Source organism: Aphelocoma coerulescens, chromosome 1 (genome assembly GCF_041296385.1).
Source record: "Aphelocoma coerulescens isolate FSJ_1873_10779 chromosome 1, UR_Acoe_1.0, whole genome shotgun sequence".
Lineage (NCBI taxonomy): Eukaryota > Metazoa > Chordata > Aves > Passeriformes > Corvidae > Aphelocoma > Aphelocoma coerulescens.
This window is the reverse complement of record NC_091013.1, coordinates 5,128,106-5,155,412: the sequence shown is the minus strand read 5'-3', so window position 1 is coordinate 5,155,412 and position 27,307 is coordinate 5,128,106. Positions and strand designations below refer to the sequence as shown.

At 43.5% G+C, this 27,307-nt stretch overlaps 1 protein-coding gene across 3 annotated transcripts in view; it reads right to left on the bottom strand.

Moving 5' to 3' along the window:
• The window catches only part of PKNOX1 (PBX/knotted 1 homeobox 1), a 47,286-nt gene extending 24,760 nt beyond the window's left edge, over positions 1-22,526 (bottom strand). The window contains exons 1-2 of one of the 3 annotated variants that reach the window (XM_069020405.1): positions 22,505-22,526; positions 665-746 (exon numbers count right to left, since the gene is read on the bottom strand). The gene's annotated coding sequence lies outside the window, so the exon portion shown is untranslated. Of the gene's footprint in view, positions 1-664; positions 747-4,336; positions 4,389-11,414; positions 11,502-22,504 lie in introns of those variants that run through there. The other 2 variants (XM_069020259.1, XM_069020351.1) reach the window with 2 other exon arrangements.
• Positions 22,527-27,307: the final 4,781 nt, after the last annotated feature.

The window sequence follows — 27,307 nt, the reverse complement described above, 5'->3', positions numbered from 1 at the left end:
AGCAGAAAGGAAGCTAAACGAGGAGGGGTAATCATAATTAGAAATGTGGCGACTATGTGCAAGTTGAGTGTGTAAGAGGAGAGATTAAAGGTGAGCTGAAACATACACACGAAGTGATCACTTGACATACATCACTCCTCACTTGTTCCACTCACTCCTTTATAATTAAGGGCACAGGGACCACCCAGTAACGTTAACAGAAGGTGCAAGTGAGCTGGTGGAGATCAGTGGTATCATTTTTAACATATACAAGCTACAACAGATGTTTGTAAGAGATATAAATAGTTATGCTTCAGGCTAGGAACTAACCACCAACCCTCTCAGGGTTGTGAGGGAACTGCCCAACAGACTAACAAGTAATCATGCTTTCTAATTTTCCCTCATACATGTTTCTTTGAAGTCCTTCAGAGAGAAATGCATGACTGGCAGATTTGGCATGGCTCTTTGTTCATTCTTATTTAACTTTAGTCCTGGTGCTTGCTATATAACATTAGATCCTTACATTCACACACCAAGTTAAAAAGAAACAAACATCAATTCTCTCTGACACATGAAAAGCATCTAGAACTGGCTTCCTTTTCAATACAGTACATGATGATAGTTGTTTCCAGGGCACGCTGTTTTCTAAAGAAGATAAAATATTGGCTGTGAGAAAGCTGCTCACCCCTTTCCTTCAATGAGTTGAAGAAGACATTATCTTGTTCCAGCAGAGAGATCCCACTGATGTACAATGTGAAGACAGAAACCTAAAAACCAACAGAGAAATAGTCAGAAGAAAACAACACCACAGAACACACATTCTAAGACTGAATATGATTTTTAAAAAATTGTTTTATTATGTTACAACCCCTCAAGTTTAAATGAACAGACAGGAATTTTTTTTGCACACTTTGCAAATTTTTGCATTGTTAATAATCTCTAATCACAGCCAGTATCCCACGCTTGAACTTCTTATCCCATTATTTGATCTTTCTCTCATCTTATTCCATTCTCTACATTCACCTTTGTCTCTGCTGACACCTCTAACAGAAGGCTCCATTTGGATAATAACTCACTCACTGTTCAACCTTCATATTTTACTCTTTGGCTCGGTGTCTGTCTGCCAAGACTAGACAAGACACATCCCAAAAATAAAACTACAAAATGCAAATAGGAATAACTTGCCACTGTTGAGAAAATTAAGCATGAAATCAAGAAAGGTGAGAGATTCTTTTTCCCCCATTTAAATCTCCTTCATCATAATCTAAAAACAATCCATGGTAAAATCAAAGCATGATGCTAGAAATGGGCCATTGTTAGGATCCTGTGTTCTGTGAAGACAAGTTCTGCTACAGGATTATTTGGCAATTTTAAAAAGCTTTCCAAAAATTACCACTTAAAATTACTTTAATTATATTTAATAGCACCCACTTGGTGCATTGAAGCTACTTTTAAAAGTAGTAAGGATTGCGAAAGCAGAGTAGCAAAGATTGTGAAAACGTACTTAAAAAACACAACTGCTGAAAAGCATTAAAAAAACCATCTCAGGGGAAGTTCCAGACCCTAAGGTTGCACAGAGGCCACCAGAAATTATATGATGGCTAAAACACAGCTGAAATCTTGAATCAGATTGTTTTTCACACAAAGTTCACAATAAGAACTGGAGAGAAGTAACTCCAACATTTTTGAAAGCAAGATGAAATTGGTCTTTGGATTTGAGAACCAATTCATGCACGTGTTGTTTTTCAAAAAGTGATGGTTTTCAGACAAGTTCACAGAAAAACAAAATGTGAAAGGCCACTCAATCTAGATGCCATCTCTGGTTCATGAAACCTGGCTCTAAACAGAGCAGGGAAGATATCTGAGACGTTTTAAGGCAGTTTAAATTTCAGCCATTGGTTAGAGATTGAACACTGAGCAAGAAGGAGTTTCAGTCCAAAGTGATATACCTGGTGTTGAAGGCTCAAGGAGCAGATGGCACATTAAAAGTTCTTACCACTTTTCCTTAAACTGTCAAAGATCTATGTCTTCAGAAAATGGGCTTCTCTCATTTTTGCAGCTTCTTAATTCTGTTCTGAGGACAGTGTAGTAACCCTCTTATTCCCTTCTTTGCATGCCATGCATTTTGGTACTCATTCTCCCTTCAATTTACTGGGCTATTTTTCAAACAAAAGACTTCTCACTATTCATGGCATCTTCAGAACGGAGGTCACTGCCAGATTAATTGGGACAGATAAATAGATAAATTATCCATTCCTTGTCTCTGGTCAGACATAAGGTGGACTATTGCAAATCTGAAAATCCTGCTCCTCCATCCTGAAAACAACTGCAGCCAAGAACCGATGGTGCCACTGCTGCCTGAGCTGCTCAGTCAAAAATATTCAATGTATCAAGAAGTAGCCCTTGCCTCCAAAGCCTTCAGCTGAAACTCTGAAGTTTCTGGACAGTTTATGAGATATGGAGGGCAGGAACAAAGAGGTGCTAAAGAAATGCAGGCCCAGCTGAAAGATGCTGCAGAGAGAAGGATGTGGCTGAGAAGGAAGTAGAGGATATTGCAGTGATATTGCCCTCTTCCAAGAGACACTGGACAACATTTAATACTGCTGTCTACCCTAAAGCTTATCAGCAAGAGAGATCTGAGCTTGCAGATCATGTCTTCTTGCACATCTCAGTGGGGGCAAGAAGAGGGAGTAGATACACCTGTTCAAGGGTGGAGACAACACCAAGGCACTCTGGAGTCTTAACCTGGACTTGCTATTGTCAATTTTTGTTTTCCTTTTATCCCTCTTGCAGACAAGCTTTAAAGTAATGCCATCATAATAAAAATACCTAACTATGAAACCAAAATGAAGGGCAACTTTGTCTCTCAGAAAGTGAATCACCACTGAGGTTTTTACTACAAAGTAAAATAGGAACTTGTTCATGCAAGTGTCCAAGAACCCTCGTTTGAGTCATCCTCTCATTCTGCACTTCAGCTCGCGGGAAGCAAAGACTTGTGTGTACATTCACTTGTACAAATATGAGCAGACACTAAGATCAGTGTATTTTTCTAGGTTCAAATAATGACAGTAATAATTGATTCCAATAATGAAGCAGTAAGCAGAGCACCCACGGCAGGACTCATTCCACCGTTGCTTCGGTGGTTATCCAGCTCCAACGACCCGCCCACGCAGAGTCATTCAGAGGAATTAAGAAAAACAAATCAATATGAAGTTGATGCAGACAAGTTTATGAAAGCTGTGCTCAGTGAGGATGTTCTCCTCATTCAGCACCAAGGTGGCTTCCATTTCCTCCATCTCATGTACTTACAAAGTAGAGTCATTATTCAGAATATTATACTTTGAAGAAAGACAATGTTCCTGCTCAGGAACATAATACCAGCCTCAGGGAGTTCCATCACAGAGATACAGCCACTCAGTTACTCTACAACAGCTATGCTGTCAATTGCCCTGGGAGTCAAGCCCTAAAAAGCCACAAAACCAATTTTTGGCTGCAGTAAAATGAGATTTATTTTGTGTCACTTTGTTCCCTTTATTGTTTGGTGGTGCAATAGAGTTATTTATATGTTAATCTTGATGAATATGAGATTACATTAAAAAGAGGAATGCAAATTATACTTTAGGAAACTGAAAATTAAAAATAAATTAAAATCCACAACTAAAGTTGAATTTCTTCAGAAATACAGGCTACACTCCAAGCTACCATCATGTAGGATTTTGAACATACGTACTGTGCAGCACTGACTTTATTCAGCAAGATGTCTCCAACAGTGGACCTACAGCTTTGTTGTCCCATTAATCTTTCACAGCATCCTCTTTATGTATCCCTCCATTTCAGATCTTAACAAGGCATACAAAGTATTCATATCACAGACCACCTTCCAAGCACCACCACACATTGTCACACAGCATGACCAACAACAAACCACCTCATTAAAAGATCTGTGTTCCTTTAGCAACTCACGCTTTGTTTAAACTCTGCTTTTGGTACATTTAATTCTGTAAATTCTCCTATTTGCAAATACCAAATACCAAAAAATATTATAAAAAATGTGCCAGTTTATAAGCTAAAATTGCATATGCAGTTAACTGATAAAATGAATATTAAGGATGCACAGAGCATAGGAATTCCTCCCGGCACAACAACAGAAATAAAATTGAGGGGATCTGGGTCTTATGAAGAACTCCAGCTTCTAATTCTGCACACATCCTTGGTGTGTACACCAGTGTATTTCTTGGGAAAGGTGCATAATCATGGGTCACACTCCTGATTCATGTCATCACCAATTTACCACAATCATCCTTAACAAGGATGAGAAAGATGAGGAATTCTACCTAACCCAGTCATAAAACGTCACCTCAGTATGCCAGGTATCCTGCCCAAGGTAGCTCTTGGAATTCTGGAAGGAAATCCTCAGGTTGCTCTCCTATTTCCTGCAAAATAGAATCCTCATTCTTCTGACTCTAGAAAGGTCCTCAAATTCAAGGAACTTCCTGCAGCATCTCATTTCTCCTACCCAATTCACACAGCAATTTGACCCTGTTTTATTAGCCCCATAAAGTAATAGTGAGGAATTCAGGGGACTAAACAGCAATTTTGGCAAGAGAAAAACAAAACTTGGGGGAAAGAAAACCTCCCTCTTTAATTATTCTAAGACTCCTGAGGGGTTAGGGTATGAGGGAGCAAAAATATTTCCCATCACTCCCTCATCCACTGCCAATATTCACATAATAAATGCAGATTCCTTTTTTCTGTATTTTTAATATTACAAACTGGAGGACTTTTTATGGGTCCAGCATGAGAATCCTCACACACACATCATGAATCCTCACACGTATTTTTTTGTTAAAGGACAGAGAATGATTTTTTTGCCGTCAGTTTTTATGTGCTGTCATAATGTGTTGGACCCAAAAACCAGGAAGATGGTGTCACATCTGCCTTGCTGCTCTCGTGGCAAGAGGGTGGCATTGGAAAGACTACAAACACCCCTTACAGACCAGCACTTCCACAGCTGGAACTGATTCTGTACAACTTTCCTACTTACTGATATTTACTTACTTTTTCAAACACAATTACATTTAAAATAATTAAAAAATCAATAAACAGAAAAAAAGGTGAGAACCCCACCACTCTCCCCATTTCCCTGGCATTCCCCACATGGATAAACAGGGTTGCTTATGTCCTAGACACAACTCCATCCCTTTGCCACTGAAGCCTTTGGAATATCCACACAAGCACATCCCGAATCTCTTACTTTTGGAGACACTCATGGAACCATATCCTTCCAGGCAAATTAAACCAAAGCAACAGGAAATCCTATTTTCATCATGATTTGCATCAGCACCCAATAAACTATGACTGAAATGAATCTTGTTTTGTGTTTATGCTTTGTGGTTTCATAAAGAAGACACAGAATAACCACCAGTCTCTCTGCCTTTATTGCTATTGAATACTTTACAATGTGAGCAGTTTGTGTAAGCATATGTTATGTTTTCCAACATTTTTATTATAAAACCATAAAAGTTTCCAATTATTCTATGAAGGGCTGAATTCCTGATGCTATTGAAGTACAGTTGAAGGGTGAGGAGGAGTTTTATTAAAATAATAACTAATTTAAAATGGACTTTGGATGTCGAATGGGTAAGAAAATGTTCTCTACACATTTTTGGCATTTAAACAATTCATCAAGATCAAGATGTTCCCTTATCAATTACTTCATTTTTATGTCTTTTACGATTTCTGGAATAACAACCCCATTAATGAATCAAGAGTTAACTTGGACTAGCCAAAAAACCTGAAAGTGACACAAAATCCTGGTCCTGCAACTCTGTGTCAAATCCAGTTCCAATCCATCACTACCTTTCCCAGAATCCTCCCTGGTTTGACACTAACATTGGGTCAAACCTGAACAACTAACTTTGTTTTCCTACTAAGTGTAGGCCTTAAAATGAACTGTTATTTTTTTTTTACAAAAATGATGATTAAATAAAAACTCTTCCTTTCCTGCTTGACTCTTGCTTCCTACCTCTCCCAAACACAAGTCTCTATCCCTCCAGGAGTTATGACTGCTGCCTAAGTGTTCTGGGGTAAAGAAAGACTATTTAGGATTAAACTTACCCATCACCTACTGCTGTGAGCTGCATCATGCTGAACTACTTGGTCCAGGTGATGACTGCACAGTCAGGTGACATGCAAGGACCAACAGTCAGGAAGATACTCATGTCACATGGAATATTCAGATAATTTAGTTAATAAATATTTGCCCAGAAACATATATAAGCCATGTTTTCCAAGAGCTCATGGTCTGTTGAAGTTTTTCAAGGAACAGCCATATGCTCCATGTGAATGCTTATGCTCCTTTCCCCTCTGCAACACTAAAATCCACAACTCAACTGCTGATATGCTCTTAAATAAGAATTCCCCCCTTCTTTTAAATTAAGACATTTACCTTCTCTTAGAGTCATTTTCAAGATGCTGAGTCATTTTAAAGTTGGCAGACTAACCCTGCTCAAACATATTCATCATGGCAAATTTCAGCAGGACTAAGAACTAAACTACATAAACCCCTCAAAATAATAATAATAAAGATAACCAGGTAATCTTCTTTCTGATATTGCTGCTAATATGGCCTAGAATGCAGAAAACTGGGCTAGAACACCTAAATTAAGTGATCACAAACTGACCCAGAAGTTCTTCAGTTACAAAAAAATACAACACAGCACACACATTTTCATTCCCCCGTTCTCTAGGCATGTTAAACATATACAAAGCTGCAATTTCTGTTCTCTAATTGCCTCTGTTTCCTTGGAATATAAAAGGCTTGGACTTTATTTTTCAGTAAATATGATAATATCCTTTTCCCTTTGCTTTGTTTGCTATGTAAGTCGTAAAAAGCCAAGCAGGATGTGAAGCATAGCCACACTTCCTAGCTTCTTCTGCCCTCAAGAAAAAACACAGGCAATTCCAAAAGCTCACCAATAAAATATATTGGAATTTGGAGGTTTAAAAGAAATGGATCCCTCTTTCAGTACACCAGAAGTAAGCTGCCATATTCTACTTTTTTGCCTGAATTTCCCATCAGCTGCAGAAGAGAGAGCTGCAGATCTCTGGGCACAGCAGGGTAAGGGACAGTCGGTGATTATCACACTCAACTCCCATTTTCAAAACTCACCTTTTGATTCTCTGTGTACTTAAATGGCCCTCAGGTTTAATAGCAAATACCTCTTTTGTACACCTAGGTACTAAAAAATGAGAACACCATGGCCTGGAGCAGCTGCCACATCAAACCCCAAACAATGTGTTCCTGTAAAGGATAAGAACCAACCATGCGAGAACAAGACCTAAGTTTTAATTCCCTTTCTAACACCAACTTTTGCCTCTCAGTGCCATACATGACGTGGTATCCCCTTGCTGCTGGCAGGGGAACCAAGTTACTGCCCCTCACCAACTTCATAAAAATGTGTCACAGCTCCATAACAACAAAATTGGCAGTTCCAGATCCGTGGTGCCATTATTTCACTTTCTACCCCACCCCCAGTTCCACCTCATGAGTCCCGTGTTCCACAGTTCTGGTATGAAACTGCCTCAGTGAACAAAGTGAAGAACCCACTACAGGTGTGAATATTTTAGTGTTCAGTTCCCTTGGGGACATCTAGAATGGTCGGGGTAAAAGATTTTGGCAACATCTGGCACCAAGTAAGCAAATGAAAGAACTCCATCAGCAGCTTTTTCTCCTTGCTCTTGGCATCCTCTTGCTTAGAAGAGCAGTAAGTTGTTTTACATTTTGTACAGCACTGAGCTGTGGCAAAATAAACCCCTCTGAGACTTCTCATTTTTAAACCTATAGACTCTTTGAACAAGTGAGACTGAAGTAACCAGCTGCTGCTGCAAGAGAGAGAGAGAGAGAAGTAACATTTGCAACATTTTTAATTTCACACAAAAGATTGCATTTGGTCTTACTTACACCAAAATAAAAATATTAATCTGCTTTACTGTAAGCTTTCACATATGTGCCAGTTTTGCAGAGGCAACATTTGGCTCCCAGACCACGACATAATATTCTGAAATACAATTTGGACTGCTTCATTCAGGACATTAACATGGCCATTAAAACAGGCAGTTCCACTGCCACAGTGGTGGTTCTGTGATCATTCACCCTCGGCCACTAATACAGGGCTTAATTTCACCAAAGAGTTACTCTTTTCCAGGAAATTGAACTGCTCCTGAACACTTCTAAACTTGCTGTGGTAGCAATCAGAATTATTAGGGCTTTATTAGAGCACTGCATTGACAGCACAGAAAAATACAGTTGGAAAGCAAAATTCTGAAGAAGGAATTACAGCTTGTAGAAGACTATCCATTTTAGAAGACTAAAGCATTTAAAATAAATTTAAATTTATATTTCATTCATTCTAAACTCCTTTCAGTCCTATCATGGAAGACTGCAGGGACTTAGCTTTAAAATGTTATTTTTATTTAACCCAGATATTCCGAATTGTATTAAGAGTACAAATCAAGGCTGTAAGTTACTTAGTCCCAGCTTGACTTTTTACATGCCAAAGTGAAATTTCCAAATACAAAATAAAATCTCCACCAACCCTAAAAACAACAGTGGACTCAAAATGTGAAGAATTCTTGGGTTTTCTATCAGCACATGGGAAATAGTAACAAGAAAAATTTCAGCCCAGCAATACACACAAGCACAGATTAAAAAAAAAAAAAAAAATGCATGGCCCAAACCCACTGAGGAGACCAGTGAGAAATGATCTGAGCCTCCAAAATCCCAGTGCAGCACAACAGTTCCTACACTTCCCATCTTTACCCTGTGACTGAAGCACACTGAGCTCTGCCTTTCACCACTGAACTGGAGATTATGTAAAGAAAACACAGTGAAATCTACACTGAAGTTTTCCTGGGGATACTTTAATTATGAGATAACAGGAAAATATGTCAAGCAGTGACAGTCAAGAGTAAAAATATACTGTACAGTTCACAAAATAAACTGAAGATAGAACATACATGAAAAAAACAATTAGAATTATTTTGAATAGACTATGTGAATTGTTTGGGGGATTTTTTTTCCCTCAGAAATGTTTGTAAACTTGAATGCAATGATTCTATATGCGGCTACACAGAGACTCAGAAAAGGATAAATCTGCAATTTTATGTGACAGAAAACGCACTCAAAACGCACTTGCTGTTCTTGATACTGTAGCAATGACACTGTCTGGAAATACATGTAAGGATGGATTTCTGATACAATCACAACAATTTGTTTCCCCGTTCAGTGTAATCCATAAAACTCACACATGCAGCTAACAGGGACTGACCAGGACACCATCCAGCTGCAGAAGCCATCTCACTTCAACCACACATACAAATACAGCTAAAGGGATACAACCCCATAGCACAGGCGGACCATAAACAGATGACATCCCATAGAGGACAGGGAACAACCTGTGAGTGTATTCACAGTAGGGAGAACAGCAAGATCTGTGGCTATCCTAAGCCACAGCTGCTACAATTCTCCTCATCAAACAATCTACAGTGAAACTTTGTGCAAGAGCACACTTGAGAATGAAATTAGAAACTATCTATATGTGCATGTTTTTTGTAAAAGCTAAGAAAGGATTTTTTTAGTTAAAAGAAAAAAATTAAATGAGATATTTAGCATACTTTGAGAGTGACCTACACCTTCTTGCTATCCTCCACAGGATCTTAGCCCAAGTGTTTTCCACCATCCAGAACATAATGCCCATGTTCCCTGTTCCTGGGATCTGTTTAATGGAATGCACACAACCTATTCCAAAGAGGGGTAAGGACAAAAATGAATCTTGCCTGGGCAGCTCTCAAGTGCATGCGTTAAAAAAAAAAAAAAAGCCAACAAACCAGCAATTCATTCACTTTGAAGGGTTTCATACCAGTGTCTTGTATTAGGAAGAAAACATTTACTGTGAGACTGGTGAGGCCCTGGCACAGGTTGCCCACAGAAGCTGTGACTGCCCCATGATCCCTGAAAGTGTCCAAGGCCAGGTTGGATGGGGCTTGGAGCAACCTGGGATAGTGGAAGGTGTCCCCGACTATGGCATGGGGTTGGAACAAGGTGACTTCAAGATCCCTTCCAACCCAAACCACTCTGTGATTCTTCCTCCCTAAACCACACCAGTCATTTACTCAGACAAAACTGCAAAAATGGACCAAAAACTTCAGCAGCAGCAGATTAAAAAAAATAAATGAATATTGTGACCTGTCTCTAAAATGACACTACATATCACCATTTAAGACGGAAAATATTTAATAAATTATTTTTTAAATTAGCAATAAGCTATACAGAGAATTATCACGAATGTGTTAACTACTTATAATGTTATATTGTTAATTGACAGACTCCAGCGTGGTGGGAATGAAGGAAAGCCATGGACTGCTCCATGAGACCTGGGACATGTGGCTCATGGAGGCAATACTTGGGGATAAAACCAGCGCTTGATTTATTATTGTTTACACACATCCCCAGCAGGGCCTCTGGGCAGTGTCAAGTCTCAGCTCCTAATTGCGGCCGCGTAAACACCCGGGAACCCTCGGCCTGGCTGTCGGGAAGGTGTCTGCTCACAGCCGAGCCGGGAGACCACGGGGTCACACCGAAAAGAAGATAAAAACGAGGGAGAGACCCAAAGCGGCTCTGCGCACACTGCCCCGACCGCGCTCCGCTTTCTATGAACGCCGGAGGCGGGCGTGGGGGAGCATCCCCTAAACCGGGGCAGCGGCCGGGGGGCATCTCCGCATCCCCTTCCTGCTGTCCCCCCGGGGCAGGACAGGTGTGGAGGGGGACAGGGATCACAGCAGGGAGAGAGGGAGAGCGGGGTGCAGCTGCCGCGGAGGGCCGAGCCCCCGGTCCGGTGCAGGGGCCCGCGGAGGCGGCGAGGGGCGGCGGCGGAGCTCGCGGAGCGCCCCCCGTTTCCCCCCCGCCTCCGAGGAGCGGCCAGCACAGCGCTGCCCCTTTAAGCATCGCGTCGCCTCCTCTCCCTTCCTCCCTCCCCCCCCCATCCCAGAGCCCCCATCTCCTTCCTCCTCCTCCTCCTCTTCCTCCTCCTCCGCGCGGACCCGCGCGCGCTCCCGCGTCCCCTCCCCGCGCGCGCCCCCGCCGGGACACAACGGGCGCACGGCGGCCGTTCCAGAACCTTCCTCGCTTCGCTCCCCCCCCCACCCCTCCCCGCTTTTCCCCTCCTTCCCCTCCCCGCGCCCGCCACCGCCCCTTAAACCCCCCGGTCCGTGCGAGCGGCGGCGGAGCGCGGGTGCCCCTTTCTCCCCTGGCCGCCGCCGCCCCGCTCGCCCCTTCCCCAGCCGCTCTCCCGCTTCCCCGGTGCGGCCGTGCCCGGGCGGCGGGCGCGCCGTGATGGACGGCGGGGCTGGAGCGGGGTTTGAGTGACAGCGCTTACCTCGGGTGCCAATCTTCGTCACACTGACAAGCGGCTGCAGCAATCGGGACCCGCACCGCCGCCGCGCGCGTCACCGCGCGCCGCCGCGCCCGGCCAATCGCCGCCCGCGCCGCCCCCGACGCCACGGCGCGCCTCATCAATATTCATCGATGGAGGGCGGGGCTTGTGCGCACCGCCCCTCCGCATTGGGGCCGCCCGTCTCGCCCTCATGAATATGGATGAGGGGCGGGGAAGCCGGGAGGGCGAGGCCACGCCCCTCGCCGTGTGTGAGGCGGGGGGATGAAACCACTGCTGGGGGTGGGGGGAGAAGGGAGGTACCAAGTGGCTCCGGCATGAGGGGAGAGGCGGGGGTGCTGTGGCGGTTTCCTGCAGCGTTCCCTCGGCCAGGGCTCGCTGCTCGCCCTGGGGTCGCCTCAGGGCGCGGCTCCCCGGGCGTGGGGGAGTCCCTTGTCTCGTTGTTGGGGCTGCGAGTCCCCGCGTCTTGTAGGGTGCCCCCGGGAGCCGCCTGGAGCGGGCGGGGGTGGCCCCGGGGAGCCCCGACTGCGAGAGCTGCGATGGAGGCTCCCCACAGGCTTTCCCAGGAACTTCTCCTGCGGCCTGCGAGGGGTGAAACTGCCCGGCTGATCCTTGTGCCCCTTCCAGCTCCGAACCTGCGCCCGCCTGTTCTCCCCAAACCCCCGAACTGCGGGATTTGAGTGAGGGCGGACCTTCGCTATCGCTCAGGGCCCTGCCTATGGATCAGGTGCTGCTCAGGACCCTGCCCATGGATCAGGTCTTGCTCGGGTCCTGCCATGCCCTGAAATAAGGATGCTGACCACACATGGGGTTTTTTTGTACTGAAACTCCACTTGGGAGGAACCAGCGCTGTCACAGCTCTTTCCCCCAATGCGTTACCACTGTTAAATATTCCCCCTTTTCCCAAACAATTCCTATATAAGGGGCAGGAAGGTGTCAGGAATGTGGTTTCAGATGGGTGCCCTGTGACTTGGCCGTTTTGCTGTTGGGATATTTAAAAAAGTGTCTCTGCTGTGCAAAAGGGCTGGAGTGCCTTTGAGTCATGCATGTCACAGGTGATCGATCTGTCGTCTCCACCTTGTTCCTCGTTCTCTAAAAGACTTCTAAAAGATCACCCTGCAACCCCTCGCTGGCTTTGAGAGCAGAGGTTTGCAAGGGGAGGAAGAAGGTGACACATAAAAAGCAAATCTCATTTTAGGAAGCTCAGTTTAAACCCAAAGGAGATTTACTTTCAGGTCTTTTAGTCCCTCTGCAAAAGCTGCCACTGGGATTCTATTTGATTATCCTGTACCCAGTAAACTGGGAATACCCTACATTTTTTCATGGTCCATGCCACTCTTCCAGTAGCAAGTCAGCTATTCTTTTTGTTTTGTTTTTTATATAACACTTTCCCGGCCAGGCCACTTTAAAAAGAGCTGGCTAATAGCTTGGCAATAGAAACAGCTACTTAAATGTTCCTGCAAGCCAGGTCTGCCCTCCGTCCTCTGCGCGTCACTGCTGTGTCAAGACCCTGCTCAGCCAACAAAGTTGCTTCAGGAATCTTGTCACCCTGTGCACACTGCCACCATTTGTCCACTGACAAAACAGTTGCTCCATGCCCTCGCCAGACCGCCTGGAGCCTTCACAGGAGTTCCTTTTCCAGCCATTTTTCCCTGCACAGTCAGAACCACGTGGACATCATGGTTGTGAGCAGAGAGGAAACTTGTACACCAAGCAGAGAGGGTGGGAGTGGAACTGAGCTGTGCTAATCCAGAGCACTCAGATGGGTACATCACGGCTCAATGTTAATGGGAATGATTTATTTAAACAAGATTAGGAAAAAAAACCACCAACCAACTCTTAGTTTGTCTCATTCGCAAAAGCCTCTTTCTCTGTTTCCGCTCCTGTGCTGTGCAACAACACCTCTCATACAGTTCCTGTGGCCAGGTTGGCTGCTTCTACCACAAGTTTCAGCTCTCATTATCCCTGACACATTCATTAGTGACACATTCACTAAACAGTGCTTAAAATTAACTCGTTCCCATGCCCAGACCTGCCTCTTCTTCAAATTTGATTCTCCCTGCAAACCCCTTTGTTCTCCTGCCTCGCCTGCACTTCTTTGGATGGGAGTTCACTGATTTCTTCTGAGAATGTACAGATTAAATTTAAACTAATTTAGTTTCTGTGTAATCTCTCCTCTCAGTGATCTTCAAAGCCTTTCTTGATGCCTTTCCCAACTTGAATTTCCTTTTCTCCTCCTTCTTCCCTTTGCTTTTCCTTCCTTTCCTAACTGCTACTTTCTATTCCCGAGCTCCCCCCTCACACGCAACAGGTGTAGAAATTCCTCATCTACTGGTTCCCCCTCACCCCAGTAATCCTGTATTTTGGTCGCCTTTGTAGTTAAAGTTACTCCATCTTTTACTCTCCTCAGCCTCTTACTCTTTTTGTGATTTCATTAGATGTTTTAACTCCCTTGATCTTAAAGCTTAAAAATTCTTGTGACCAGAATGAAGAAAGCCTATTTCCCCACACATCTGTGCCTCGTTGTTTGTTAAGTTTAAGGTGTAAGGTGAAAGTTTTAACTGAAATCTCTTCCAACGTTATGATTTATTTAAGGTTTCTCTTTAGTCAGTGGATGCTGTTGCCCAAAAGTTCCTGCTGCAGATTTTCCATGATTTGGGGAGAATGTGATACATCCTCCCTGTTCCACAACTTATTTTCATGAAAGTCACAGGAACTAAATAATTCTGTCAGCTTCAATCCTGTCGGGGGTAAGACACTAGATTAAAACATTATTAAATGATGTGGGTACACCCTCAGATATACCTCTACCTACATGACATGACTGTATAAACCTCATTCCCACAAGAAAGTAACCTAAAAATCATTCTTGATCAAACTCGTGACTTCCAGCTCACTGAAAGCTCTGATCCCACTCACTGTCAAGAGGTCCCTGCTTTTCAGTTTGTCTTCAGTCATCTCTGATACAGCTTCTGCAGGCTTAATTTTTAAAGCTTAAGCTTAATTTTTAAAATATCACATCTGAAATGGCTCCAGGAGATGAAGATTTAAGAAGAGCTCTAAAAATTACAGGACCATTGAGAGAGAGAAGCTGGCAACTTGGAAAACAGGAGCAGCAGGGGAAAAGAATGAAGAAGTAACTGAGATGAGTGATCCAAAGGTAAACAACAAAAAATATCAACAAAACGAAACAGAAAGAGAAAGGACGGGTACCTTTTCTTTCTGTTTCTAATTGTCCAGACAAAGAGCATTGTCCCTCATCAGATCTGCAAAAGAACAAGGATCCAATCCATAGGATGGAAGACAGAACTCCCGAGGAAATTCTCCATACTACAAATCTTAAAAGGATTATTACACAGCTGATGAGGTTTTATGCTCTGAGCTCCCATTGGTATGGGTGCACTCGCTTCAATGCAGTGGTGAGAGGGCTGCTTTTCTTTCTAAAAGAGCAAAAGCCACATGGCAGGGTGAGCGAAATGCCATTTTAATATTTTGTAATAGCAAATGACAAGTACATAAAAATGGGGTTTGGCAATATTCAGGCAAATAATAGAACACTCAGATTCTCTAACTTCTGCTACCTTCTTCACATTGTACGTATTAAATACACTTACTAAGTACAGCTCATTCCTTAAAGCATGCCCAGATAGGTTTCTGGGGTCAGGACCTTACTCAACTACTCAGAACAGTCCCCAGTATGTAAGAGCACCCCTCACACCTGGCACAAATAATTGCACACACTAAACTGTTGAGGTCCTGCCTCATCAAATGAGAAAAGCACTTTCCCAAATCTCTTCTCTGGAATACACTTTCAGTATCAATTTAGGCACAATAGATTGTGTAAGCGTATTGGAGGGCAAAACTCTATCCTACATACAGCTGCTAAAGGAATTAGGCTTACTCTGACATCCTTCAGCAATTACCACATTATGAATATTACAACTGTGTGCTAAACATAACATTCATCTGCATTTAACCTGTTCAGATCACTTCTCATGCCTCTTGACTCTGTACGTGGCAACTCTTTCATAATTAAGCTTTCAAAGGCAGCATTTACATGGAGGTGAAGGGATGGGCTTCCATGCAGGTGGCAGTAATCTGTACTCCTAACTTGTGGAATAAAGCCAGTAATTGCAGTGATAAGACTGGAATAATCTAAAGAGAACAGGGTTTCCCCCAGATTTCCATAAAAATCAGGTGACTTTTTAAGTGTTGATCTCCTGACAATAGGAGGCCTCTGCAGAAAACCAGTTTCTCCTTTCATCACTCCAAGGGAATAAAAAGGATGTAGGAAGACATGTCAACAACTTAGATGTCCTCTGGCTGTTTGGAGAGCATTCCCAAGAGCAGCCTTGGTGTGCCCTGTTTGCAGGCACAGCACATTCACATCTGCAGCCACAACTTTATGTGGTACAGGAGGAGCCTGGAAAAAATGTGTGATTTACTTTATAGTGGATACAGCTTTTAAGATTTTAAAGCCGAAATTAATGAGTTAACTCAGTCTAAATAAATGCTAAGCTTTGCTTGAACTAGATCATTGAGATCTGCGTAACTCGGCTGGGAACACTCCCTCTGGAGAAATTAAGAGCTCGTGTCCCACAGCAGGACTTGGGCTCAGACCAAGAGCTGGCACTGCAGTGCAGCACTACTGCAAGGAGTTTCTGTGCAGGGATCAGGATGCCATCCTTTGAATCAGCTGTTATTGGCTTATGTTTTTCCACCCTCTCTCTTCAGTAGAAAAATCAACCTACTTAAAGCCTCCTTAAACAAAAGGAAAAATTAGAAATGTCTTATTCAATATTTCTCCTCATGTTAAATCAAATTTGAATTTTCCAGAGCTGTACATTAGCTGAATCACTGGCTGCACACTACTCACTCCATCTGTTTATATGGTTGAGTCACTGCATTACCAATATTTTAACACGTTACTTGGAAAGAATTGGAAAGATCTGGAGGACAAACTCCCAGAGCTCTGTAAGATAATGTTCCCTTCTCTGTGTTCTGTAGCACCATACTCTACTCATTGCTCCCTTTCTGCTACAAGAAAGATGTTAATTGGAACAAACTGCTATTTTAGGAATAAAAGCACAGCTTCCACCTAAAAGCTGAAGATTGAGCTGTGATGTAGAAATCCACTGTCACCTCCCTATGTGCCGTGTCTTGCCCTGGGAACTGTGCAAGGAGTTCCATGGTGATGGAACAAACATCTTTCACAACCCAACTTTTTGTTGTATCTTTTTTTCACTTGAGATACAACAACATATACAGGTTGCCTTCTGAGGGCAAACTGTCTGCTTTTAACAGTGCCGAAAGCTGAGAGTATCTTAGTGTTCCAAGGTTCTTCAAAAGTGTGCTATATGTAAAAAGAAATTTTTATTTACCTCTGTGTAGAAGGTGAGGAGGGTGGAAGGGGGCAAAGAACAGGTTTGAAAAACAGAGTCACAAGGACAGAGGTGGAATTGCTGATTTTGTGAAAAATATAAAAAGAGAATATTTTGTATGAATCTCACCATGGAGGACTATGAATGCATTCATGTTATTTTGGGAGTTGAGAAGCAGAAAGTGAAACCAACTGAAATAAAAGAAAACCAGTGAGACTAGTTTTGCTTTTCAGACCAGGGGTTAGATCCAACTCTCAGAGAAGTCGGTGGAACAATTCCCACCAGCTTGAGCAGGATTTGGATTCAGCAAAGTGAAATGCAGAAAAAATAACCAGGAAGCACTAATGAAAGGTTCTCAAACACTGGTCTACAGAGCACTTTGTTCAGTCCGTAGAGACCTGACTTCCCTCTCCATTACTCATTTACTTCCAGCTGCTTTTATGGGTTTTGGAGCATTATGGGTTTTGGAGCTGCATTTTGGAGTCCTGAAGGACTGAGAGGTGTTGGTAACCAGGAATGAGAATGGCCGGCCAGCAGAGCTGGCGCTTTTGGAGATAGAAGAGGAAGGAATTCAACTGCTGAGCAAATAGGGAAGGAATAAAGAAGGGACTATCTGAAGGAGCAGAAGGACATTAAGCTGAAAGGATTAGGTGGCCTTCAGTGAGGATTAGGTGCTTTGCTGCCTAATGCAACTGTCTAGCCAGGCACCTAAGCTCCCAGCACAAAGCAAAAGCAAAGCTGAACCCCACACAGGCGTCTGCGCTGAGCTGAAAGCAAATAGGAAATGCCAAGGGCAGAAGCCTTCCACAAACATCCCCCTTCTTGTCTCTGCCAAGGTGGGATTTGTGGAAACTACCACACACCCCTACCCTGGGGTGAAGGTAGACAAGCCTGTCTCTGATGGTCCACACTGTAACACCTGCACCACCTCCTCCAGGCCCACGTCCACACTGACACTGGCACACATTCCTACCACCACATCTGGCTGAAGCCTAGATCTTTGGAGCAGCCAGGCCTCTGGACCAGGCTCTGGATCAGCTGATGGGTTACGCTTGGGGCAGCATTCCCATTAATGCTGTCAGGCTCTTCCTCAACACGAGGGGCTGCTGTCATCCGAGTACAAGGACACCACATCCATTTAGGTTGGAAAAGACCTCCAAGATCATCAAGTTCCACCTTTACAGATCTCTGTCTTGTCAACCAGAGCAAAGCACTGAGTGCCACGTCTAGAGGTTTCTTGAACACCTCCAGGGATGAGGACTCCACCACCTCCCTGGGCAGCCCCTTGCAATGCTTGACAACCCTTTCCATAAAGAAATTCTTCCTGATGTCCAACCTGAACCTCCCCTGGCACAGCTTGCACCTTTCTCAATCAGAAGTTGCAATCAGACCATCATATTCAATGGCCACTGGCAGACTTCTCCTCCATTAATTCCTTTATTCCCATTTTTGAACAGACTGCAATTCTATAATGTCCTTCTGCCTGCCAATATGTCTCTCCCGGAGTTAGAATACCCAAGTCAGCCTTTCCTCACAAGAAAGAGGAGATCTAAGAGACTTTCTAGACAGTTTTTCTAAGATTTACTGATAAGAAAACATTCTAGGAAAGAGAGGCTGTGTCAACACCTTGCAGAGCAGTAAGGTACAGAGATCCCCATACTGGCTGTGCATGAAATAGCTTTGGATCTGGAAGCAGCAGAAGAAATACCAGCCTCATGCTGTGCCCAGGTTAGCTGGTGGGCTGGGAGGCAAATTGGCTTGAGACTGAATGCTCTGCTAGCAAGGCAGCGCCGCTTCTGGGATCCAGGCTTGTATCCCTGCCAAGCTCTGCTTCTTCCTCTGAGGAAGACTGGCCCATTCAGCCCTGGGCTGGGGCTGGGGCTGGGCAGCACAGAGATGCTTTGTGCATGACATTCTCCCAAAGCCCTGCAGTGCCTGCAGCTACAGACCCACCTCCTCCATGGACCACCAAACTGGGCAGTGACTTTTCAGCTCTTTTCAGTCCACAACATCCTGTTTATTTCCCAGAGCAGGTGCAGATGCCCAGGGAGAGACTTAAGCCTCCTCCCATAGAAGGGGTGCGTGAAACCCCCCAGACCACACAGCCCATACCATCCCTGTAGGGCCTCATGGGTCAGGGGCCATGCCCATCCAGCACTGGGATTCTTCCTCATCACACACAATATTTATTCATTGACCAGCACAGACAACATGGGAATGCTCTGTAGGGGGATGTTTAGGTTCAATATCAGGAAAAAGCTTTTCACTCAGAGAGTGGTTGTGCACTGGAACAGGCTTCTCAGGGCAGTGGTCACAGCCCCAAGCCCGACAGAGCTCAAGAAGCCTTTGGACAATGCTTTCAGGACATGGTGGGATTCTTGGGGTCCCAGCTCACAGCTCCAGGCAACAGCCAATGCAGCCCTGGAGAACAGAGCTGTTAGCAAGTCATTCCCTTATACTTATGTAAGGAATAAGTCACATCAGTAAGACTTGTCTTTTTTACACCTAGTAAGTTAAGTTCATGTAGACTGCATCTCTTTTCTAATAATCTGTATCTTTTCATAGAAACAAAGAGTCCCAGAATGGTTTGGGTTGGAAGGGACCTTAAAGATCCTCTTGTTCCACTCCCCTTCCATGGGCAGGGACACCTTCCACTATCCCAGGTTGCTCCAAGCCCCATCCAGTTTGGCCTTGGACACTTTCAGGGATGGGGCAGCCACAGTTTCTCTGGGCACCCTGTGCCAGGGCCTCACCACCCTCACAGTAAAGAATTTCTTCCTAATATCCGATCTAAACCTACTGTCTGTCAGTTTGAAGCCATTCCCCCTTGTCCTGTCATTCCAGGACCTTGTAAATAGTCCCTCTCCAGCTCTCTTGTAGGTGTCCTTCAGGTACTGGAAAGCCACAATTAGGTCACCCAACATATTTTAAAAGCTTTACAGTCATAAATACAGCATTGATCAGGGTCAGACAGAACACACTGGAATCAGCATAGACCTTTCAAAAAGTGCCAGAAACAGTACTGCTTCTGGCTTTGTAGCTGTTCATAGAGCAGGACCAGCACTGCAGTCCATTTCATGACTAAACCTTGCTCTCCATAAGTAGTTTAAAGCAACAGAAAAGGCAGCGTTGAAATCCACTCTTCATCGAGAGGTGACTCTTGCTCTGCTCCCTTCCCATTTCAGGGATTTACAGTTCAGCTGCCTCCAGGGTTTGTTTCCCTCAATTCTACTTTCTGACAACTATCACCAAACCCAGTCAGAACTGTGCTTTTGTTTTGTACTGCCTTCTCCAACTCTCTTCTAAAAATGGTCATGCTTTTGCTTTTCTAGTCACACAGGAATCAAAAAGCTGTTTCAAACCCAGCGTGTTTGTCTCAGCACAACATCCCACGGATAAAACGTGTGCCTACTTTGCATGTCAATCTTCATTATTTTCTTTACTTCAATCAGACACAGGAAAACAATCATGAGACACTCAGCAAATTATTTTTTTCCTCAGTACTTTTTCAGGATGCTGGCATTCCTTTGGCTGCCAAGGAAGATATTCCCTGGCTCCCCAGTGTCCATAGGCAGAGCCGAGCTCCCATGCTGCACTGTGTGCGACAGACTGCGTTTGCACGGTGAGATTCAATCCTGTCTGCTTTTAGGGACATTCTTTCTTTTTGAAAACTTGGGAACAAAGTTTTACATTATCAAAGGTTTTGTGTTTTGTGTTTTTTCCCCCAATTAGTGTAATACAAGCTCCATGTAGCCAGAATCTGCGGTGACTATAAATTCCAGCTGCTTCCCTGGTAAGCACAGTGGTAGGACGCTACTGAGGCAGTTAAACATGGAAAAATGGAAGCTTTCAGAACCTCCATTTTCCTGTCATACCTAGAGCCAGCCTTGCCCCTTTTTCATCCTCCCGTTCCGTTTTGTATCACCACCTCCACTGCTGACAGTCCTCTTTTCAATGGGAATATCACAGCTGCAGCCACTGCCAGAATCTCTTGGCAAAGGAGCTGCTCTCTGAGTCAGAGCCTAATGCCATTACAAGGTCTGCAACAGCTGCAGCAGTCAGACATCTGCAAGTCATTTGAACATTTTATGATGAATAAAAACTATCCATTACATAGACCTATACATTATATATTTAACCCTAATACTTATTCAGTTACACTAACAATAACCTTTTCCCTGTGCATGCTGTAAACTTCTTTGGCTTCAGCACATGTTAACAGAGATACTCAGAGTTCCAGGCTGGTGGAGCAGTCCCTGTGTACATATTATCTAACTTTTCTACCTATTTAACCATGAAATGATGGAAAGAAAGAAAGAAAGTGAATGCAAAGCTATAAAACTCATACCATGCATAAGGAAACCATTTTTATATAATTACATGAGACTGCATACAAACGGAGGATACAAAACAATGAGAAACGCAGAGGAAGAATGAGAACATGGACTCAAAATGTATAGGGAAGAGATCTGATTATGATATGCACAGATCTCAGACCCATCCAGATGTCTCCAGCCAGCAACCTGATCCTCAACACCACAGCCAAGCCATTTGAAATCTAAAAAATCAGAATACCAAAGACAGGGGAGCAAGGCTTATGGAAAAAGAAACTGGAGTTGCAAGTAGTTAAAATCCTTTAAAATAATAATGACAATAAAGAAACATAAATGTGGTTTCATGAAGGAAATATATCCACAGCCACAAATTATGAAGTCAGCCCTCCAGGACATTACATTCCTCATGCAACCTGCTGAGCCTGCTCCACATAAATAGGTGTAAAATACACTCACCGGCTGGGTGACTTCAGGGATGGAGCCCCATATGTGATTCCCTACCACTGAGTCCTCTACATATGTACACTTTACAACACTAAATGCAAACTGGGCAAGACATACCTCTCCCTGAGTTTCACCAGTTTTAGAGTTTTAAAGAGACAAGGCGAAAGTCTGACGTGACAGGAATTACCATAAACTTTCCATGAGATTTATCCAGAGCCAGAATTTTCCTAGCAATACATATGCATGTCAATATGATTTGTTCATTTGTATCATTTGCAAACTCTTTGGATTCTCAGAAACACCCCTACTGCTTCCCATTCTCTTTTACACTGTATTTCATGTGACAGTTTGGTGCCCATCAGAATACCAGCATTGCTTTGGAAGCAGAATGTCAATTAACTTCCACTTTGACACCGAGTTAAATGTGTGGATTAATAAACTGGAGAACAGTGTAGGTTTAAGTGAGAATCAGCCATTAAAATTGCCTTACAGTTAGAAAAGTGACTTTTAGGAAATGTTTTCTTGAGTTGATCTCCTCCCTCTGTGCAGTCAGAGGCCAAACTATTTTACTGGCAATCCATCTTTATTGCTTGTGTTGGCTTTAATGTTTCCATTCAGACAATCCACACATTAAATATGAGAAAGGCCTAATATCCTAAAATCCTAATAAGTTTACAAACCATTCATTTAAAGGGGATTCAAAGGGAGTCCAGCAGAGTTCTTTTTTTTAAAGGGTCAGAAAAACAGTACATTTCAAGGATGAAAACCCACTTTGCCTCTGACAGATGGGACACTTTACTCGACGTGACCAAATCCCCGCCATGAATTTGTGGAGCACCTACCCTCCCACAAAATTAAAAAAAAAAAGGAAAAGAAAGGGAAAATCATGGCCCTTCTGATGGCAAAGATAACTCACCCAGCGTGACGTGACGCAATGATGCCTTTCTAAGTCAGCAGCCAGCCAGCTGTCTCCCTGCTGCTGCTCCTGCTTTTCCCATGCTCTGGAGGAGAGGAGCTGGAGCAGCCAGGCCACTTGCACAGCCGCTGTCAAGTCAAAGGGCAAGAGCAAAGCTTAGAATAAACACGTTGTTTTCACCCGCTCGCTTGAAGTGCTGCCAAATCTCTTAACATTAGCACGCATAAATCGGTGAGGATCACGGAGCCCGCGGCCCGAGCAGCAGCTGGAATCTTGTAGCTGTTACCTGGAATCTTAACGTCCGAAAAAACAGCTTCCCCATTCCTCGAGGCTACGTGGAAAATCTCAAAAAACACAATCATAAAAGTGCAGCCAACACCAAGGAAAAGAACCCCCAATTATTTCTTTCTTCAGTTCTCTTTTTTTATAGTCATCTCAAATTTGCAGCGATAGAAGCAGAGGGGGGAGGAATGGGGTGTCCTTTTGGAGATCTCTAAAGATGCTGGTTTCCCAAGACTCTGCAGAAGAAAGCAGCCATTGATTCTGGGGATAAATCCTGAAGTTATTCAGAGGGGAGGAAGACTGTGAAGATAAGCAGCTCTGGGCCCAACAGTAAAAACCAAACAGCAGGAGTTGAGCAGCTGGAGGAAGGATAGACTGCTCGATTTTTCTCAGTCCAATGGTGACCTTCAAGAGGCAGGAGTGGGGCAGAGTAGTGAAGTTCCTTCCCTGAACTCCAAAATACAACAGTTTCGAAATGATTCTTCAGCAAGGACTTGAGAGAAAAAGCTCCTTCTCCACATCCAGCCGCCAAGAGAAAAGGAGTTGAAAAACACCGATTTCTTATGGCTAACGGGAGGGTGATATAGAAGATGGAGTCCATTGACTGGTGTCCAGAGACAACAACCTGGTATGAATTCCAGCACCATTCCACTTCCCAGCAGCTGGATTTCTCACCAGGGTGGATTGCTGGTTTTGGACACCTCCCCATTTTTTCCTGTCTGTTAACAGCCTTCCACTAGTAAGTATTTGGAACAGTTGTAAAGCTTTTTTTTGTATCTCAACGGTCTTGCCATTGCCTGAATGCAGTTTCAAAATTGCTGGCATTTCTGCCCAGCCTATCTGAAGTGTATTTTTGTCACGCTGTTAATAAGCACTGCATCTCCTGGGAGAACCTCAGCTAGCTCAGAGCTCTTAAACGATGTGCGCCCCCGAGATAGAAGTTGTAGGAAAAAAATCTTTCCCATTTTTTACTAGTTTTTATTCTGGGTTGCTCGCTAAATAGATGTGATGTACAAAGAGAAAGTTGGGACCACTAACTCCTCATCTATAAAGCAAGGATGAGAACCTAAGGAATTATGCAACTTGCTGGGCAGCCAGAGGTCTCACAAATGATTCAGTCCAACACCTGAGTCATAAGGACCATCCTTGCTCTCAGTTCCTACATTTCCCTTCTGTATTCTATATTCTGAGTTTCTTTCCAGCTCCCTTCACGTTTCTCCCAATCCTCAAACTATAGGATGCAGCTCACTTTTAGGAATATCCCAGGGGAGTTTGGGAAACCTCCATACAGTTTACAATGGCCTTGTGTGGCATGATTTTAAACTAAATAAAAAAAGTATGGGAGGTGCCTTTTGGAAAAGGAGCACCTGGAAATGAGCAATGGAAGCATGGAGGGGTGTTGCTCTCAAATCCCTTTCCAAGCCTCCAGGGAAGAGTAACTCTTGCTCCCTTCTTTGAGACACGACCACGAGCCTTTGTGTAGCTCAAGGTGTGTTGTGGCTTGCACATTCCCTCTCCCCTGCCAGAAAAATGCTGTCACACATTTTGGAAACCAAGTGTACCCTCATGGCCAAATGGAATAGCAAGAGCACCTCACTATCATGGACAGACATGAGACAGGAACAGAAAATGGAGCAAAATCTCAACCAACACAAAAAGAGAAAGCATAAATAATCTACATTAGCTCATTTTTTTACATTACTGCTGTAGGAACTGTCTGTTTGGGAAGGAGCATTGCCATTTGAACCACATTTCAGACTGGAGTGAAAAAAACAACCCCACTAAGAATTTTAGGCATTGATTTTAACTCAGACACATGGCACAGGCTCTGTGAGTGTTAGAAGTTAAAATGCATATAGGCTGCATTCTGTGACACTACAGATTTACAGAAACATGTTCCTGTCAATCTGTTTTGCAATTAAAAGTTTGTAAAGAGGGCAGGAGAGACCAAAATAAATTTTGAGATTTGACCCACTGACTCCACACACTGAGCCAAATTTTTGGGATATTTCATTATAAACACATTTACTTAAACTTATGTCCCTAACTATGCATTAATACAGTCTTTTCTGCCCCTAAACTGCCACATATCCAAGATTTCCAGAGGTGGGTATGAATTTCCAGGTATAATTGAATGTGTGTAGGCAAAAATAAAAAAATGAGAGCTCAGAAATATCTGTAGATTGTATTAGGAGTGATCCTGAGCTGAACAAGCTGAACACTAAGGATAATATCTAAGCACTGAAACCATAGAGTCATAGAAGAAAGTATTTACAATTCCATTAAATAGAACCACATGAGAGGAGAAGGATAATTTGGAAACTTGGTGGGATATTTTGTTTAAAATCCTAAGAGTTTAATTAATATTATGCAGAGATTAGAAGAGTTTCTCTAAAAGGATAAAATAAAAACAAACAAGCGAAACTACAGCCCAAAACCACCCTGGTTATGGAGTCAATCACTTGGGTGTTACAGAAGTAACCTGGTCTGAAGGGGACAATAAGGGGGACATTATTGCTGCCTTCCACTACCTCCTTGGAGGGTACAGAAAGGACAAAGCCAGGCTTGTCAGAAGAGTCGCATAAGGATCAGCGTCAGGAAACAAAGAATTCCAATTAGACAACAGGTAAAGCTTTTTTGTTTGTCTTTTAAAACTCAAGGGTGTCCAAATGCTGGAGAAGATGACCAGAGAGCCTGTAGGATCTCCATCCTTGAGTATATTCAGAACTCAACTGGACAAGGTCCAGGGCAACCTGATCTAATTGCACCTGCTGCAGAGCAGAGGACTGATCTCAGGACTTCCCTTCCAATGTCAGTTTGCACAATTCTGATGTTATGATGCTACACAGGATACTGGGAGTGTGTTTTCTGCTCACTCACTGCACACCAGCCATTGACTGGGTCCACCAGGAATTCAAACTGTTTGGAACAGACAAGCATTGCACGATTATGGCATCTCTTGTGGTGAGAGAAAGGAGCTGGGGCAGGTTTTTAGGGCTTACTGGATGTGTTCTGATCGTTGAACACTGGGGATGTACTGTGAAAGATCTGTCAGTGCACTCAGTTAATCTCATTTCCCACATTTGAAAGAAAACTTGAAGAGATCCTTAATAGATTTCAGTTCTTATCATGACTGGAGGCCACAGGAAGCACCAGAAGGACCAAAAAAGTCTTGAACTTGTAATACCTAAGGTGATCACCACAAGCTCTGTTTGCAGTACCACTTCTGTACCTTGGATTAGTGGGTTTCCAGAGACCATCCAGAACCTTCTGGGCTCAAAATTAGAGATCTAAGTGTGAGAAAATTTTGAAAAGCAATTTTCTTAGCAGTTTGCTAGACTTAAAAAAAATAAAAAGACATAAAGTTTAAAAACCATTCCCTTTGACAAGGAAAGTGGTTGCTTCATCTTTTCAGTGAGAGGTTAATTAATTCCACTTTCCAGATCTTCTTGTACTCCCCCAGTAATGCAATTTGCATTGAAAACCCCACTTCTGAAGTCTATGCTGGATCTGAACAGCTGCTTTTCACAGTGACTAAGCTGAGACTTAATTTCTTTCACATTTGAGGTTTTCCAGGAATTACGTTAGTATCCTGGATTATACATTCTGCCAAACAAGGTCCCTGACTTACCTGGCAAGTACCTAGCACAGCAAGACAAAGTTACTAATGTTACAGAATTTGAGTATATCGTGTTGCATCCTGCTTGAAATTTAAATGTTAGCATATGACTCAAACACAGCAACATCTGATAATAGCCAAGGACAAAAAAATGAAGCCTTTTTCATTGACAGTGGGAAGAAGTCTTGGTGCTTTCCTTGCATTATCTGCCCTTTCCAGAGCAGACTGGTTCACTGAGCACGGCAAACCTAAGCCTGGCACCACAAGAGTTTTGAAGTTATTTGACTTCCAGCTTCATTTCAGAGGTGTGGAAGGCTCACCAGAAGACACCAAGGCAGAATTACATGGATAGAAAAGGCATCCACCACTAATTTTTGCTGTGATCATGAAACAAGGGTAGCTAAATGCCCGTCCCAGGACCAAATTAGAACCTTATTTAGAAATGCAGCTGACCAGAGGGTGGGAGTTGACTGAAAGCAAGACACATTTCTACCTCAACCCACTCCTCCTGGGCTGATTCAGTCCCTGTTTAGAACACCAGCCCTCCTGAGAAATAAAAAAGGGCACGAGGTGAGCAAGTCTGACTCCCAACAGCCACCAGTGACAGCTACCGTGGGTAAGCTGAGTAAATACACATTTCACTTTTACTGCTTAGAGTCTGACAATTTGCAGCCTCCTTCTGTAATCACAGAGCAGCTCAGAGCACAGTTCAGCACCAGTGCAGCTCTTGAGCTGTGAGGCTCAGGTTACTCCGTGGAGTCTCAGGTAATAACAAATCACAGCAGCTTTACTGGGGCCCTCCTGTGGGCCCTTCATAAAGGAAGACCCCGATTCTTTCATGTTTTTAATGTTAGCAGCAAATTTCTCTCCCTTTTACAAGTACAGTGTACATGGGACCATTG